General features: G+C 42.5%; 1 protein-coding gene across 5 annotated transcripts in view; it reads left to right on the top strand.

Moving 5' to 3' along the window:
- Window positions 1-17718, top strand: part of LOC311444632 (hyaluronidase PH-20-like) — a 48392-nt gene that overhangs the window by 14701 nt on the left and 15973 nt on the right. Inside the window, exon 1 of one of the 5 annotated variants that reach the window (XM_084535907.1) lies at window positions 11715-11760. The exons of 3 other annotated variants lie outside the window; for them this stretch is intronic. The gene's annotated coding sequence lies outside the window, so the exon portion shown is untranslated. Of the gene's footprint in view, window positions 1-11714; window positions 11761-14520; window positions 15557-17718 lie in introns of those variants that run through there. One more of the 5 variants, XM_084535906.1, reaches the window with a different exon arrangement.

Here is a 17718-nt window from a genome sequence, read left to right on the forward strand (position 1 = left end):
GTAGGAACAGCTTCCCAGGTACTAGCGTCGACAGATGCCTTCACTCGAGTATAGTGAGTCCAACCTTTTTCCGCAGTTCTTATGGCTGTTTCAGTGGTCAGTAATTGTCCTTCCCATTCAGGCCGGAGTTGACTCTTTCCAGGTCCGAATCAGGACCCAGTTTCCTGGATGATGGTGGTGAATGGGGAATTCCAAAGGTGGGGTTTGAGCCAACAACCCACAGGTCCTGAGAGATGACAAAGAAGAGGACAACCCCAGAATGCAGTTCTTAAGGAAACTCTCTTATTTTGAATTGTGGTATCTCATCCCTTCTGCCCAGATAGGGCAATCTGAACAGCATCTCATATGGTGAAATTCCTATATCCTTTCTTGGTGCTGTTTAAACCTGTAGGAGTAAGCATTTTACCAAAGGAAGTTGGGTTTCTAACACTAGTTTAGTTAATTGCTTCTTTAATGTCTGATTCATTCGCTCCACCTTCCCAGAAGAGGAGGGGTGCCAGGGGCTGTGAAAATCCCACTCAATCTCTAAGGCCTGCTTTAACCCTTGCAGTAAAGCTTACACCCATCTAGTCACGTGGTCAATTAGGACAAACAAATAACTCAGTAAAGTTTACCTGTATACTTTGGAAAGGTCAAACCCCTGGCTCCCGTCCCCCTCTAGATGGGTTATAGAACACCTTTTTATTTACCTTTTGACATATGGTACATCCTCTACATATGTGCTTCCCTAAAGTGTATATTCCTACACAGACATACTTTCTTAGCACAACATCACACATTGCTTGCACCTCCTAATGACTCTTCTGATGTAAAACAGTTAATATTTGCCTCATTATCACTTTATTCAGCATTTCTCTCCCATCAGGGAGTATCGATTTTCCTTCAGACTTCATGGCTCCTGATTCCTTAAAAAAATCTTTCTTTTAAAACTTTTTAGTTCTTTCTTAATTTTCAACAATTCCCTGAATCCTCTCTGCATTTATTCTGTTTTCCTTCAGACATTAGATGCCTTAAATACCTGACTTCTCCTTCTCCATATTGTAATTTATTTATTTATTTATTTATTAATACTCCCAAGCCCTGCTTTCCCAGAAAGTTGAATAGCTTGTTAGTAGCTTTCTTCACAACTCTTTTCTCCTGTCCTGACAATAGAAAACGATCCACATATTTGTTAACATTAATACCTCCTTGGGAGGTTGTAATTGCTCCAAAATCTTTTGTTATTTAAACTGACCCAAATAGATAGGTGGCCCTGTAAACCCCTGAGGTAAAATTGTCCACCTATATTGTTGCTTCCGCCCCCATTTAAGGGTCTTTCCAGTCAGAGGTGAATATACATGTATGTTTGCTCTCAGGGCCAGAGAGCACTCCATTAATAACACTGTTATTCCAGTCTAACAATTTACTATTTGAATGCCCAATTTAATCATCAAATCCCTTCCCAACAAGTTAGTCTCTGCCTTGGATACATACAATAATTGCCCAGTGATCATTTTATCCCCTAGTCTCAGCTTGGTATCCCCCCCAAAGTGGCACTGTTATCCCAGCCCCACTTTTTAGGGTTTCATTAGTTAATTTAATCCCTGATACTTTACAGGTCAGTAATGACCTAGCTGTTCCCCAGTGTATTGGGTTTGATGGCAAGGTTCGGGGGCTGTGAGTAGGGGGGTGGGAAACTGCAGTGGCAGCCCCCGTGAGAAAAAAACCCGGAAGCCTCCCCGTGGCAGATAAGGGACAATTTCATCTGGCCCTAAGGGGCCCACTGCTGCCCAGAGCCAAGCCATGAGGAATACAGTCCGTGCCTCTGTGAGAGCACATCCACGAAAACAAACAAACAAAGAAACAAACAAAAACCTGCTTCTCAACAGCAGTTGAGAGAGCGAGAAACCCCCCCGCAGACACCAAAGTCAGTGCAGAAGGAGGGGGAGGAGGCGCTCCAGGCGCTGGAGCCGAAGCCCCCCTGCGGCCGCTGGAGAGGCCCCTGGTGGAGCAGGCTGTTCCCCCCCACCGTCCCCCTCCCCGATGCTTGGGAAACTGACCAAACACCACAGCAAATATGCAAATATACCAAAACTTCTAGACTGTTACTTAGATAATGCCTACATCCTCTTTCCCTGCTCATTCAACTTCAGACAGCTCTGTTAAATATTACATGCCACACCTTTAACACCTTCAGCAACCCTTTTAACACTTCCTTCATCTTTCTCCAGACTGTACTTTTCTAATACCAGCACCAAAGGCTCAGTCAGGGTCCAACTTAATTCCATACCTTTTCCCTCCAAGATACTGAAACAACATATCAATATAGCATATTTCATCCCATTTTCCTTCTTTCCTCCTTCTTCCACTCCAGATATTCCTATTCGAAGTGGCCAGCCTGGCCACACTTAAAACATCTTATCAAAGCCTGTCTCTGCTAGGACTCGGGCCACAACACAGGCAGCCTTCTTTGCCTGCCATTCCTTCATCTCTCTTCCTCTCCTTTCCATCCTGGCCCTGACTCCCCCTGAAGATTTTCTTCATCTTTCTCCAACCCTCTGCCTCACTACCCGCTGCACTGTCAATACCATTAGTTTCGCTCTCTGCTTTTCCTTCTCATCTCCCCTCCGGACACACACCTCCAGGGCCTCCCGCAGGAGGGTCCCCCAGTGACTGTTCACTACATCCCCCCACCTTCTGAAGCATTTTCTGCATATTTTTCCAGGCTTTAATCACACAATGAACTTTCAAGAGCCCTTGGGATACTGGGTCATCAGGTCTCATCCCCAAGTACTTTCTCATTCTGACCCCAAGTCTCTCATATGATTTCTGTGTTGCACACTATTATTATTCCAGCCAGGATTGGCAAGTGGGTATTTCTGCCCTGCCGGTATTACCCCTGGTCCTGGAGGATGAGCTCTTTCCCATTCTTGTATAGCAGCTCTCCTCCTGATCATTCCCATTTCTTTCCCTGTAAACAACATACTTATAGACATAATTCCCTCCCCCAAGAGTATAAATCAGGTCGTAGGAACTGGTCTAATTGTTCAGCTAGGCTGTTGGGGTCCTTGAATAAAGACTTCCTCTCCTTCTTAAAAAGTCCTAACCTCTCTGCTGGTAAGGAGGAGGGGGTAGTTCACCTAAGAGGATACACAGTTAGTGTTAGTACTGTTAGTATCAGGGAAGGCAAAATTCTCAACATATCTTCTACCTTGTTCTAATTCTTGCCAGAGCCTAGAGTACAATCCTTCTTTAGGGACAGTGTTAATTACAGTCCCTGTCTCCCTTCCCGGAGTGACTGCTGCTGCCACCAGTTCAATATTAAGATTATAGGGAGCATAACTTGGCTCCTTCTCTGAAAAAGGAATCTTATTGTTTACACATAAATTTAAAGCCTGAATTTTCATCAGACCCGTATTTTGGCCAAAATACTGCTGTTTCCTTAATTGATTCTTTTGTCCAGACTGATACACAATGTTTAACCTGTGTTTTTTTTTTTTTTTTTTTTTTTTTTAATTACTTTTCTTTTACAATCCCTCTAATTTTGGGATTATGTTTCCAATTTCTTATCATTTTTCAGGAAGAACTATTAGTAGGCACTCCCCCAGGGATATATCCCTGTCCCCTGGAACTCATATTTTCCCATTTTTCCTAACCCTCGCCAGTATGTGCTACAGAAATTTCCCTTCTGCAGTGTACCACACACCAACGTACTGAAAAATGGGGGTGTACCGCCAAGCACTTCCCCGTGCCAGCGTTACCGCACACCTATGAGTTTACCAGATTCCCTGGAACTCGTACTTCCCATCTTTCCTAACCCTCGCCAGTATGTGCTACAGAATTTTCCCTTCTGCAGTGTACCACACACCAACGTACTGAAAGATGGGGGTGTACCGCCAAGCACTTCCCCGTGCCAGCGTTACCGCACACCTGAGTTTACCAGATTCCCTGGTGTACTTCCAAGCACTTCCCCGTGCAAGGATTACCGTACACCAGATTCCCCTGGTGTAGTGCCAGCACTTCCCCGTGCAAGGGCTTACCATACACCAGATCACCCGACCCCCAAGGCAATACTTAATATTTCTTACCTTGGTCTGTGCACAGAGTTACCGGATCGATTCTTAAAAACCCGGAGTGCCTACCTTCTTCCTTTCCCCACTACTTCACGGATCCTGCCTCTTTAACCAGTCTTGGGCCCTCTGTCAGCTTTCCGCAGAACCGCCACCGTCGATGCACAGGACCGCTGAAATCAGCGGGGCATGCCTTCCTGCTGCTGCGGCGGTGGGGCTCCCCAGTAGGTGACTGGATCCCGGACGAGCCCCCAAATTGTGAGAAACACTCCGTAGCCAATAACTTAGGCTCAGGCGAGGATCTCAGTGAAGTAGTAATTTATTCGCGATTGCAATGGCGGGCGCCCCACAAGCAGGAGAGAGCGCATCTACTAGTTCCAAAACACAGTTTATATACCTTTTGATGGCAGGACCCTCCCCTGTTTCCCCACTGAGTGGGTAATCCAGATTCACAATCTATCTGATGCTTCACAAACAATGCATGGCCTTCAGTCGCCGGCCTGTTAAATTTCAAATTTCTTTTGACATTTTTACTGCTTGAAGTGGTAATGTTTCTTCACTTATCTGACTTGACTTGACACCGTGATTTTCACCTAATTGTCCTAAGGAGTCTGATTGTCTGCATTTTACAAGGTCGCCTGCTAAACTTTCTTATCACTGTAAGCATATCTCAGTACCACATTCCCTCCTTCTAAACAATGTAACTCTGCAAAAACAACATTTCTATTCCCACAAAGGGTAAAGAGATTTCAATTATTATGAAAAAAATATGTGTCACCAGAAACTGGTAGACAGCTTGCGAAATGGGGACTTTGGTCCCCATATCTCTACACTGCCATTCAGTGAGAAAGTGCACAGCCTTTAAAGGCTTTGTCTAGCAGCCAGTCCTGTGGTATATCTCATCTCTTGAATTATTATGTTGTCTGACATACCTGTAGCTAAAAGGCATAATGTATCAGTCAATCTAAAGAAAATAATTTGAAGTCAGACATGTTTAAATACTGCAGAATTCAAAGAATACGCTCCTTAGAAGGTTCTTTGGAGATCATCTGATTATCCCCTGCTTTCCAAAGTTATGATTTCTTAAAACTATAGCTTCTTTGAAAGATTTCCAAACTCTCCATTCCTTCCTCTGTTTTTAGTCTTTCCCCCCTTTCACACCTATTAAAACTGCCACATTTTCCTTTTCTCATTTAAAGACTAAATAAGTGTCCTTTGATGTCCTTTGTTACCCCAGTTTGGGGGCTTTTTTATTTTATTTTTTTTTTTTTTTTCTTTTTACATCTTTCTGATACTATTGTGTTTTCCTGATCATTTTCCTTTTTTTCTTTTCTTTTCTTTTTTTTTTTTTTGTCAACAAATTACTTCAGCATAATCTTTCTGCTCATATCTAACCAGTATTGAAATATTTGCAAGCAAAAAGAAGCTGTTCTAGGCCAAAAGAAAGCTGTAAATTAATAATCTCATACTCCAAATGAGTGCCATGTTTTGGTTTCATGACAGTTACTCTGGCCCAAAGAAGTTGATGCAGACAGCCTACAGAAAATGGATCTGGACAAGTTCTTACAGAGTGACTATGAGGCAAGACTCACCTTTCTCTCCCACCTGGTACTGCATATAAAGTGCTGCATGCTTTAACATCCGTCATGTAAACACCTCCTACTATGCAAAGCTGCAGCAGGTATTTAAGGCAGTGAAGCAGGACCAGAGCAAGATGTATATTAATTAACTGTAAACCTATTCCTGAGATATCCAGCACTGGGTCATAGATCATTAAATGCTGTAGTGAAATGGTTGTGTATCCTATGGAACTATGAAGTGATTGACTTTGTGGTGCTTCTAGTGGAGGGTCCAGTGGAACAATGCAGATCAGGGAGGCAAGTATTCCACTTACACAGAACGTGTACTATAGCAGCCTTCATTGTATGAAGGGGCTCAGATGTGTTTGTGAAATATCTTGAAAATGAATGATTTCCCTAATCTTTCCTTAATAAAGTCCTACTACTATAATAAAGTCCTACAGTAAGGGTTTAAGAAACAGGGGACTCTAATGACCTTCTAATCCATTACCAATTCCTTCTTTTCTCTGGGAGTGCATGAATTTAAGAGTAATGTGACAGGAAAGAGATGCCACTTTCACATGCATGTACTGCTGATATATTTCACTCGTGGTGAAATTCCTGCAGAATTTCCCCAGCTTGCAAAATCTTCCCTCTTTCTCAGTAAACTGATCGTTTCCTTTATGTTCAGAGAAGCATCTGTCACAGATGATTTACTCCATGGATTTTTGGGGATTTTTGGATTTTTCTTCCTTCTCTGTTGACGAAACATGATCTACAACAATCCTCCATAAAGCTTTTGTACTTCTAAGTCTCTGTCCTGCTCTCATGTTCTGTGTGTTTCATAATGATCAAATTACAGATGGTTTTGCTGGCAAGTTCAAATCCACATGTAGGGGTCTGAAAGACAGAACTGGAAATAAATGTTTCACTCTGTTTTATACAAGTATTCCAGACATTCATATATCATCTTTACATAGACGATTGTAGAGCAGAGTCAAGCATAGAAGAAACTGTAATGGTTCTCAAATGCCTAGTTGAAGAGTATCAAAAATACCCTCCAGTAATTCTATTTTATATTGTAAAGAATTAAACCATTGGAAATCAAATACAGTCTAGATATGAAAGTCTCACAGAAATAACTATTTCTTAAAGCTATTCCTTCAGGGCCTTAAAATATCGGGCAATGCCACGTTGAAGTGTAGAGTGATTTTTATAACATACAACAGTGTTTTGGGACTCTGTATGATAAATAACCTCTGAACGCTGACATTGCTGCCCAGAACCACCATTTCACTTGCCATGGGTCTCCCTGAATTTGTTTTGGCACTGGTCTTTATGACTCCAAGTAGTTCTTTTTATACCTTTAATATGTAGATGGGTAGCCTGGGAAGACACTTACCGCTCCTATACTGCTTTGCAATCCAAATGAACTGCTACCTCTGCAGCTTTCAGAAGTCATTTAAATTCGTTTCACAAGCAGGTGAAACACTTCTGAGGCAGTTTATAATGCAGATTTTCTTTAAGGCCACATTCCAACTGTGTTAGAAGGTGTGGAAACTCGCTGGTGGTGGAGCTGGGTGGTAAGCAACCTTCTGTCCCAGCCTCCCTGAAAAGCCTTGTGTTGGTTTATTTATTTACTTATTTTTAAAATCCAAATTTAGGTAGTCATTCTGACAAAGAACATTTATGACCTGCTTTAATTAGCACTTTTCTCAGCAGGCATAGTAAATTGGACTTTTTTTTTTTCCTTTTATTTTTGAAGGTAACAGACAGGTGGATCTGTTTCTTCAAGACTTCTAGTGAACAGAGGTTCCTATTAATTTAAATAATTCCTTTTTTTTAATTTTATTTTATGAAAGTTATTTTACAAGTGCATAAAGACCTTGTCAGACTGGGTTTATAATTGCTTGTGATGTTGTTCTTGATACAGAAATCACAAGGAAAAATCCCTGGGTCTGATTCCTCTCCTCTTCTTGTAGAAACAAATCGGGAATATCCTCTGGTGAAGTCTAAGCCAGACAGAATTATTCTGTACAGATGTTATAACTGGATAGTAATCTATTTCTGATTTCTGCAGAAGTGATGTGTTAGACAGCAGCAGGAAAATAAACTCAAAATGTTAATAGAGAGAAGCCTCTGGAGCCCCTGAACTTCTCTTAAAACAGGGCAAAGATTAATTAGGATCTCTTAGTACCTACATCTCAAAACACCCTTCCAGTGCATGAATAGTTATGGCAAAGCTTTAATGAGTTTTTACTCTCCTCGACTTCACAGGCAGGGTGGGAAAAAAAAAGCAGACTCAGCAGGGAAGTTTTGAATGCTCAGGAAAAAGAGCTAATTTAACTGCAGGAAGGTCTCAGAAGAAAATCCTTGAGATCAAACTCCAAATCAAGTTCAATATATGATTACGTGAAGAGAACAAAAACCTATCAATCAAACACACTGTACAGTACTGCTGAATGGGAATTTTTTGATGTTTTTTTTTTTTTTTTAAAGAATATTCCAGTCTGTTTTTTTTAAAAAAAAAAAAAGCAGAAGACCAAACTGCAACTGTAGGCTTCTCTATTAAATTTATGCATGTACACATTGACTAGTTAAATACTGTTTCTCACAGATTGAAATGTGTAGTGGCAGTGCTGGTATGCCTTGTTCTGGCTACCACAGTCCAGGACCTGCTGTGTTAAGGTGAGATAGAGCTAGAGATGATTTTGGCTAAGCAACTCTGTCCACATCTGTACTGCCCATCTCTGCTGCACATGTAGAGAGCTTCCAGATGAGAGATGGAAGGGCGGTGGGCAACTGTAACACCTGTGGTCACCCCAGCCAGAGCTGTTTGAGAATATTTCCAGGTATGCTCCTTCCTCGTCTCCTGCTGTCGTTCTGCCTGTCTATACACACAGACACAACCTGTTGCAAAACAGTCAGGAAAACAGGTCTTGCCTCTCATGAGCCTTGCATGTATCTTTGCTTGGGGCAGTGATACGTCTCTGTGTTTGTGGTGGAGGTCAGTATTATTCAATACAGATGGTTTATTGGTGGTCAGTATCTTAAGTGAAATGTTGTACCCCACATTGTTCTCAGTGACTATGAGGATTGAGAATATTAGCTTGGATTTTGTATGTCTTCCACACAAATAATTTCAAGGCAGCTTATATTTCCAGAATACGAGAAATGTTTTGGCCTGCAAGATGCATTTTGGTACCAAAAAGTAAAGCCTGGCAAGTGAGAGTGAGAAGCAGGATATACTGCTGTCCAGTATCCTAAACAGCAAGGATTTGTGAGTTTAGGGAAGACTATGATGTGCTCTTTAAACTCCCTAGTTACAATTGAAAGGATCCATGGTGGTTTATCTCCTTTTCTACACCAGGTTGATTGAGGACATCTGCTTTTCCCTCTTTGCAGACATGCCAGTCCATGGGGAAGGGATCACTTTCTAGATATTCATGTCAGTGGGCACGAATAGGGCAGTGGGCTTATTCTTGCTAAAGACACAATCCCAAGCACCCATTGTATTAATGAACGTGGGGTCACTGGTCTAAGTCCACATAGATGTACCAGAGCTACACACAGTGCAGTGACTTTCAGCAGTGAGAACGTGGGACTGGGTGAGCTTCAGAAGCATCTTGTGCTATTGCTGTTGGTTTAAGCCAGAGCTCCCAAACCTTTTTGCAGTTGAGCGGGGTGAGAGGAGGGTGTCTCTTTGTCTACTACTCCTTATTAAAGCTGCCGCTTTCAATATGTACACAGGAATATATCTTTCTCGACATAAATCCATTTCACTCGGATTGCTTTTAGCTTCCACATCTGAAGTTATAACTTGAAAGTGCCTTGGCATAGATTGACATGAAAGACAATGAGACATGAAAGGCAATCAGGTAAATAAGAAAATTCTTATTTACAAATTTATATAGTGCCTATTGTCATGGAAGCTTGGCAATGGCTTAGAAAGATTGAAATGTAAATTAACTATGTCATTCTCAAAACTAAAATTAGTTAGTTATGCAAAAATGAAAAAAGAAGAAAAAGAGCCTTCTATAATTTCTTTAAAAGCTTAGATCTGAGTCCTGGAAGGCACAGAGTGCAAACCACATTATGGGAAGCCTGCCAGAGGAGAGCTGTGCTGCCCATCAAAGGACTTCTTCAGCTTGTACAGAGAAGCACGAATGTCAGAGGTAGCCTTGCATATGCAAACATGTCAGCCCCAGAGCAGGGAAAATGGTAACTGCAGAAGTGTGGTGCTGTGCCCAAATGAAAAGCTCCACAGAGGCAGCAACAGCATAGCTGCTCTGCAGAACTGTGTGTGGGACAGAATCCTGCCCGTTTGATCCAGGGGGGCTTTTAGTCTCAGAAGATGCAGTGCTGACCTGTCCCATAAAGAGACTGGCTCAGGTCCTAAAAGTAGCCAACATGTTAAAAATGAGCTGTGCCAAATTAGAACAATGGTACGCATGGAAAGGTTAAATTATTAGTCTGTTCTAGTGCTTTCAGGACCCAGGCTGCTGCCTCTGCATTGTGTTGTGCTACACACGTAAACTGGCTCATTTGGAAATCACAAAGGAAAACCTTCAGGCTCCATTACATGACACAGATATAGTCAAATGCCACACTACACAGTGGAAGTTTTCAAAATGACTTGAACTGCTGCAATACAATAGAGGGCTCTGATGTTTAGACAACCTGACTTGCCGTCATTTAGGAGATACTTCCACCCAGAAAGTTTATGCACATGTAGGAAGGGTCTCAACTTAAAACATGATATGCTCCCAAACTCCCTGATTTTGTTGTATGTGTCACCTCCATCCTGGTGCAAGATAGGGAAGTGCTCTGCTTTCTGTGGCTCTTCCCCAGTGCCCTGGTTTCTCATACAGCCTCAGATCAGTAGGTCCTAGAAAATGGAAGATCTACAGCTTCACCAGCACCTAACGTGGCTCTGTCAAGCAGAACAGAATGCAGGTGACAGTTGCTGTGATGGCCCACCTCTGTGAGTAGCTAAACCCTGTGGGGTGCCTGGGTGGAGATTTGGCACAGATCTCCAAAAAGCAGTCTGAATTCTTTAGGCAGGAACTAACAAGGTACTGTATAATGTACAAAGGAGAATATCTAGAAAATCATGACCAAAGGAAAGGTATGGTAAATAATGACAAAGGCATGTGACAAAGATCTATCTGCAATAAGCTGGGAAAGCAAAATTCATGACAAGCCAAACATATGTGCTGCCAAGCCAAACTGCTGGAGTGATCAGAGCTCCCGTATCTTATCTGCAAGGGCTACAACACTGCCCAGGTCTGGCTTCAGGTGAGGGCAGTGCACAGGAACACGTAGAGTACTGCCACAGTGGTGGCCTTGCTGCTGGTAGCTGTGTCCTGCTTGTGTGGTGTCTACTGCAGCTCCTGCCAGTGCTGAGGTCATGGGCAACCCATTAGAGAAAAGAGAGAAAGGAGACCTTAGCCTGTTTGAAGCATTTCTTCTGCTCCACTTCTGGGTTGAAGAAACAGGGTCCATAATATTTCAGTTTGGACATGGTGGCCTCCACAAAGGGAGTAAGTTATGGGATTGAGCCCTATATTGTGAAGTGCTGATGGAAAAAGCATCCTGATGTAAACTGGAGCACGGGCTCTATGGCAGAGCTGGCAGGTAAAGATATTATGGAGCCAGTCCTTCTCCCTAGGGGAGTTGAGGGTTATGGTGGGCACTTTGGAGAAAGTAAGGTTGGAGGTGGTGGTTTTGAACTGTGCTGGAACAGAGAGAGAGAAAGACACCTCAGTGAAGGGTGAGCTTAGGAAAAGGTGACATGGTATGTGAAAGGGAGGATGTGACCTGTGACTAGGTGTAATGGGACAGCTACTGAGAAATGTGTACATGTGCCTTCATGCCTTCCTCTGCTGAGAGATTGTACTGGGTATGTGTGGCAAGGGTTTGGTAACAGGGAGGGTGCAGGAGTGGCCTCTGAGCAGAGCCCAGCAGCTGCCCCATGTCAGATAAGAGTCAGTTCCAGCCAGCTCCAAAAGGGACCCGCTGCTGGCCAGTGCCAAGCCAATAAGCAACATTGTTTGCACCTCTGTAAGAGCAGATTTAAGAACGGGGAAAAAAGCTGCTGCACCACAGCAGCTGGGAGAGCAAGGAGGAGAACCAGCCCTGTAGACCCCAAGGTCAGTGCAGAAGGAGGGCAGGAGGTTCTCCAGGCATGCAGCAGCAGTTCTGCTGTGGCCTGTGGAGAGGCCCCTGGTGGAGCAGGCTGTCCCCCTGCAGCCCATGGGTCCCACATGGAGCAGATCTCCATGCTGCAGCCCATGGAGGAGCCCCTGGTGGAGCAGGTGGCTGTGGCCTGGAGGAGGCTGCGGCCCATGGAGAGCCCCGGCAGGAGCAGGCCCCGGGCAGGAGCTGCAGCCCATGGAGAGGAGCCCACACAGGAGCAGGGGGTCTGGGGGGAGCTGCTGCCCGTGGGGGACCCGTGCTGGAGCAGTTTGTTCCTGGGGAATGGAGCCTGTGGTACGGAGCCATGTGGGAGCAGTTCTTGAAGAGCTTCTGCCTGTGGGCAGCCCCTGCAGGCTCAGTTCGGGAAGGACGGCATCCCGTGGGAGGGACCCCATGGGGAGCAGGGGCAGGGAGAAGGAATGGCAGAGATGAAGCATCAGGGACTGACTGCAGCCCCCATTCCCTGTTCCCCTGTGCCACTAGTGGGGAGGAGGTAGTAGAGGGTAGATTGGGTGAAGGTGGTTTTAGTTTATTATTTTGTTTTGTTTTCTCAGTGTTCTAGTCCTCTAGTTATAGGCAATAACTTTCTCTAATCTCTCTATGCTGAGTCTGTTTTGCCCATGACAATAATTGTTGAGTGATATCTCTGTCCTTATCTCAACCCTTGAGCCCTTTTCATTCTATTTTCTCCCCCTTTCCCTGTCAGGAGTGGGGGGGGGGGGAGAGAGTGGTTGTGGTGGAGCTTGGCTGCCCAGCTGGGTAAAACCACCACAGAGATGAAGTACCAGGGAAGAAGGATACATCTCAGTGGGATCACACTGGCTGGAGAGCAGGGGATGTGTGGAAAGAAAGGGGGAAGGAAAGGGAGATAGCACATCCCCTGCCTCCCATCAGTCCACAAAGTGTAGTTAACATTGCAAACCACTCTGCCAAAGTCACGATGTGGAATTTTGCCACTGATTAATAATGGGAGAAAACTCAATTCCTCTGTTCTTTGTTCTTGAGGCAGCAGAGGTCAGTTTTGCCTACATTGCTGAAAAGCTTTGGGCCACTTCTGCCTTTGCACATTACATACCTGACTTTTTATCTGTCGCATTCAGTGACTAATATAAACTGTGCAGTATTTGCATATCTTTACCAGCTTCTCTTCCCATCTGGCTTCAGACATCTCCTCTTTTATTAGCTGCCAGCTGTGGCTTTCCTATTTCTTTTTATTATTATTATTATTGTTATTTTTATTTCTTTTTTATCTTCTCCTGATGCCCCACAACCAGCAGGAACACCTTCCAGTTTGTGCCTTATCAGAGTGAAATCAAGAGCCACCTAACAGCCACACTCTTACAATTTGGAGGAGCACAGAGACATTTAGCATCAGGTTATTGGGTTGAATCCAGCTCATTCAGTAGCAACTGGAAATTGTTAGTGTCTGCTGATGAGCCGGCAGCTGTGGGGCGTGACACTGGGGACTCTTCTCCAGTCGCTAATGGACAGATGTCCACATCATAAACACACAAACAAAACTAACACTTTTGCTGGCAGCTTCAGCAGGGGACTGACACATTCAGCGGGCAGTGAGGCTGTTTGTAATGCTGGGCAGTGACCACAGAGAAGTCCCAGACTACCGGAGTGAATAATTTGCTGACCCCTGTTGGGCTTGCTGTGGGGATGGGAACCTTATGTACCAGCAACTACAAGTCTTGCTTTGAAAGAAATAGTTTAATGAGAGAAGCCAGAGGGGATGTTGCTGAATGTCTGAGACAAACTAGTAGGTTAATGAGGTGTGAAGAATGGTTTGGTCATAGTTCCTCTTCCCTTCCTTTTGTTTCCCATACCCCTGCAGAGCCATTTCCACATCTCCTCAGGCTTCTCAACTTTCATTCTGTTCTACAACATCATTTCCACCAAGCACAGCAATGTTTCCTTCCTGTTTTGAGAATTATTTCACTCATTTACTTAATACTGAAGCCACCAAAAGTCTTATTCTGGGAGGAAATTCTTATTTGACAATGATAATGGATGCTAGACCACAAGATAGGTGGTAAAGTTGCAAGGTAGGATTCTGTCCAGTACCAAAAAGATGCGATGTTACAGGAGAGAAAAACGGTGCTACAGGTGAAGTGGCAGAGCCTTGAAGTCTATAGCTTGGGCTGAAACAACAAAGGCTTTTTGAAAACAGCTACCATGCATCTCAACAGCAATTTGACCTAAAAGGTCTCATTATTGTGTATAATGCAATTTCACAGAGAAAACTGGCTTAACAGTTTCCATGAAGGAAAATATTGTCTTTTACAAGCACATCAAGTGAAAAAAATCAATCCAGACAAGAACAAATTTTAGAATTTCAAGACTTCTACCAATTAATATTGTGTTAAAATGTTTGTGTAATGTGCAGTAGCATGTTACTGTGGAACAATGACATTATATTATATATATAATATTATATATATGATATATATATCATGAATATATGCTAATATTAAAAAAATCTTCATCCTTCATCGTAGGAAACTCTTTGCTTTAGAGTATTTTTTATCATAATTTTAGAATGATTTTATAAACTATTATTTTCTAAACCATTATTTCTAAATTATTATTCTAAATAATTACTTAAAGTCAACGTAAAACATGAATTCTAAATGGCAGCTGACTTTAATGATTGTAAAATAACTGTATTTTGGCTATTTTGTCATCTGTGAATTTATCATTGGATCCATTATATACATTTATGAAGGATATGTCATGTAGTACTGAAAACAGTAAAAATACAAAACAAAAAAAATACAAAGAATACTACATGTGACATTTGAAATGACAAAATTGTTTCCACAGTGAAACAAAAGTCTTGAGACCGACATCAACTCCAAAGCTGATGAGCTCCAAAGCTGCCGAGGGAGAAATGGATCAGGTTCTAAGCTGCCTTATTACAAGCAAAATGGAAGGCCTACAGCTGAAAAAGGCACCTCCTGCCATCCCATCGTTGTGGGAAGCCCTCATCCCACAGGGATGTGTGAGTGTGATTAGAACGAGGAGTTTGATGACAGAGAGCAGAAGGTTGTTCCGTCACCTTTACATGGATGGTAACATGCCCTACGTCAGCGTCCACTAGGGATGCTCCAGTGTTCCTGCCTGGATCTCTCTGAGAGCAATCAGAGGGCACTGTGGTGCTCAGTTCAGTGATCCCCATCCTTAGCAACCTCAGGATCCGCTCCCCAGTGGGTAATTTTCCCTGCTACCTTGTTTGCTGCACAGCATGCATGCATTTCCAATTGATACCTGTGCTTGGGCACCATGGAAGGCAGTCTTGCTCCCCCCACCCCATTTCTGCATAGCAAAACCATGAAAATACTTTTGCCTCCATTGGTCAAAACACTGGTGCATCAAAAAGCAACAGTAAGTTGAAATGTAAGGTATTTCTTACTTTAGACAAAAAAAAACCAAAAACAACAACAACAACAACAAAACACAACACACAGAAAAGCACCCTCTTTTAAAACTTTTGGCATTTATTAGGTGTACTATAAAACTAGTTGTAAGATCTTCGACAGGTAATGTTTTGTCACAGTGCTCACTGCAATCAGCTATGACAGGAGACACCCTTAATCAACTTCCCTATAATTATGCTAAGGTTTTCACTAAATGACAAATCCCAATTGGCTGGGCCAGAGCCCTGCCTTTCCAGACAAGGCTAATTATATTGTCCACTCACCCGTTCATTCATTCCAGCAAGTCCTGACCTGTGGTATCATGTAGGTGAGTATTTACTATTTATTTTTATTTTGCTTGGATTTTTACTATTTTGACATTTAAAGTGAAGGTTAATCTTAGTCGGACTTTTCGGGAGGATTGTCAGGAATCATGACGTGTAACAACCTAACCACCTTGATGAATCATGTATTGAACTTCTGCCGAGTGTGATACTATCAGCTATTTTTCTCTCAGCAAGTTTTAATATTTTTTTTCATTCCAAGTGATTCATTGAACTATTACACATACAAAAGATTACTTGTAAGCAGTAAATATGCAGCTAACATAGCTATTGAGTAAAATCTGTGTGTACGTATCAACAAAATCGCGAAAACCATCGTAGTCAAAATGACACTTTTCAAACTTAGGTTTGACAGGAATCAGTTTCATTTACAGGCAGGAGTACGCTACCGTGGGATTTTGTTTCTTTAGGAGTCTATTGGAATAAACTTTTGGGGAAGCTGAGTAAGAACCTATTTGTCCCTAGTGAATGTTTGTAGTGGGGGTGAAAAAGGATGAGACCTTAATGTTTTCAACATTTCAACTCAGGTAAATGATACGTTGCAGGTTAATAGTTATTTTTTATAAGAAGCCACAAATGGGCGAGGCAATCCACAAAATATCAAAGGCAACAGGTTTGAGTCAGAGTTACTTGTAAACAATAGAGCGAATGCCGGGCAGATCCTGCCTAGGTACAGGTTGGTGTGGGTTTCTGCTGAAGCCACCGGAGAGGAGAAACCTCAGAGAAGGTGTGGAGGTGGGTGACATCTCCAGGTTGAGAGAGCAAAACCCAAACAGTATGCGCTGTCCAGGTCACAGCTCCTGGCAAGTGGTCCAAATTCAAGACATTAGGCCTTTTATCCTTAAAAACAGTGGAGTTCATTAGGTATCTTGGCTTTGCTGTTTAGCCAGGATTTTTAAGGCTTTGCAGGTTATTTCAATTAGAAGAAAAACTGATGATGAGGTCATGTATCCTCGTTTGGCACTAAGAACCATACAAGCTATCGCCTCTGTAGCAGTGGCAGATCCAAAGAAACAGAAATTGTTGCTTCCTGAGAGCTGCAAGCCTCTGCTTTCCAGCTCCCTTACTGTAAATCCTTTTCTTTAGGCTTTCTCTAAGGGTTATGCTAATGTGCTTGCTCAGGCAGGTCCAACTGCGCTCCTTTTTCTTTTCATCTGAAACTGTTAATTCTTTGCATAACCATTTCCCCAAACAGTGCTCGATAATGCTAATGTCTCCTTTATAAATCACCAGTCTTCTGCATAGCTTTGTACTCACCTTTGTTTTGAGACTTTGACATCTGCTTACCCATCTCTCTCACTTATCTCCAGGGATGGGTGGCAATTACACTGGCTCCTTGGTATTAGGAGGTTTATCAAAATAACAAAAGACTAGGGAGATTGTGAAGAAACAGAGGGTGAAGGGGGATGCAGTAGGAAACAGTAGGAAAGAGAAATTATTTTTTGGAAAGGTTCATTTTTTACTCTGGTTTCATACTTTCCTCTGATTATTTATATACAATCATATGGGAGAAAGGAATATAGAATGAATTACAGTCCCAGGGCAGGAAGTTTAAAAAGAGAGAGCATTCAGGTATAATACAAGAGAACTTGAAATCACACACTGTGAAGGCAGACGTTAATATATAAACTGGTACTGAGGTTAATAATACGTATTTTTTCAAAGGCTAATTCTAATTTGAGGGCCTCCTGTACCTCTCTCTCCTCTTGTTATAGTTATAAAGCCTTTTTTTTTTTTTTTTTTTTTTTCAGAAAAAAAGGCATAATTTTGTGACTGAAACTGTTTCACATTCTGAATTGTCTGCCGTGTTAATTGTAATACTGCATTACTAAAATAGGATTAAACAAAGGTCTATTCTGTCTCTTCCAGAGATGTCTAGAACAGTCCCACCTCTTTCAAAGACACAGCTACCTTTATACAGTGTAGATCATTTTTTCATATTAATTACCAGAACAAGGTCATGATTTGCTGGGGGGGAAATATTCTTAACCCAGCTATGAATTGCCATCTTTGACCAAAAATGTAGTGTAGATATTTCTGTGCTGCATGGAAAGCTTACAAGGAAAGAATATCATATGTTTATCTGTTCAGTTCAGATGTCTGGCTTTCAAAATAACACTCCTATGAGAGGTGATGAACATACTCA

The sequence above is a fragment of the Aythya ferina genome, assembly GCF_964211825.1.
Source record: "Aythya ferina genome assembly, chromosome: 1".
Taxonomy (NCBI): Eukaryota; Metazoa; Chordata; class Aves; order Anseriformes; family Anatidae; genus Aythya; species Aythya ferina.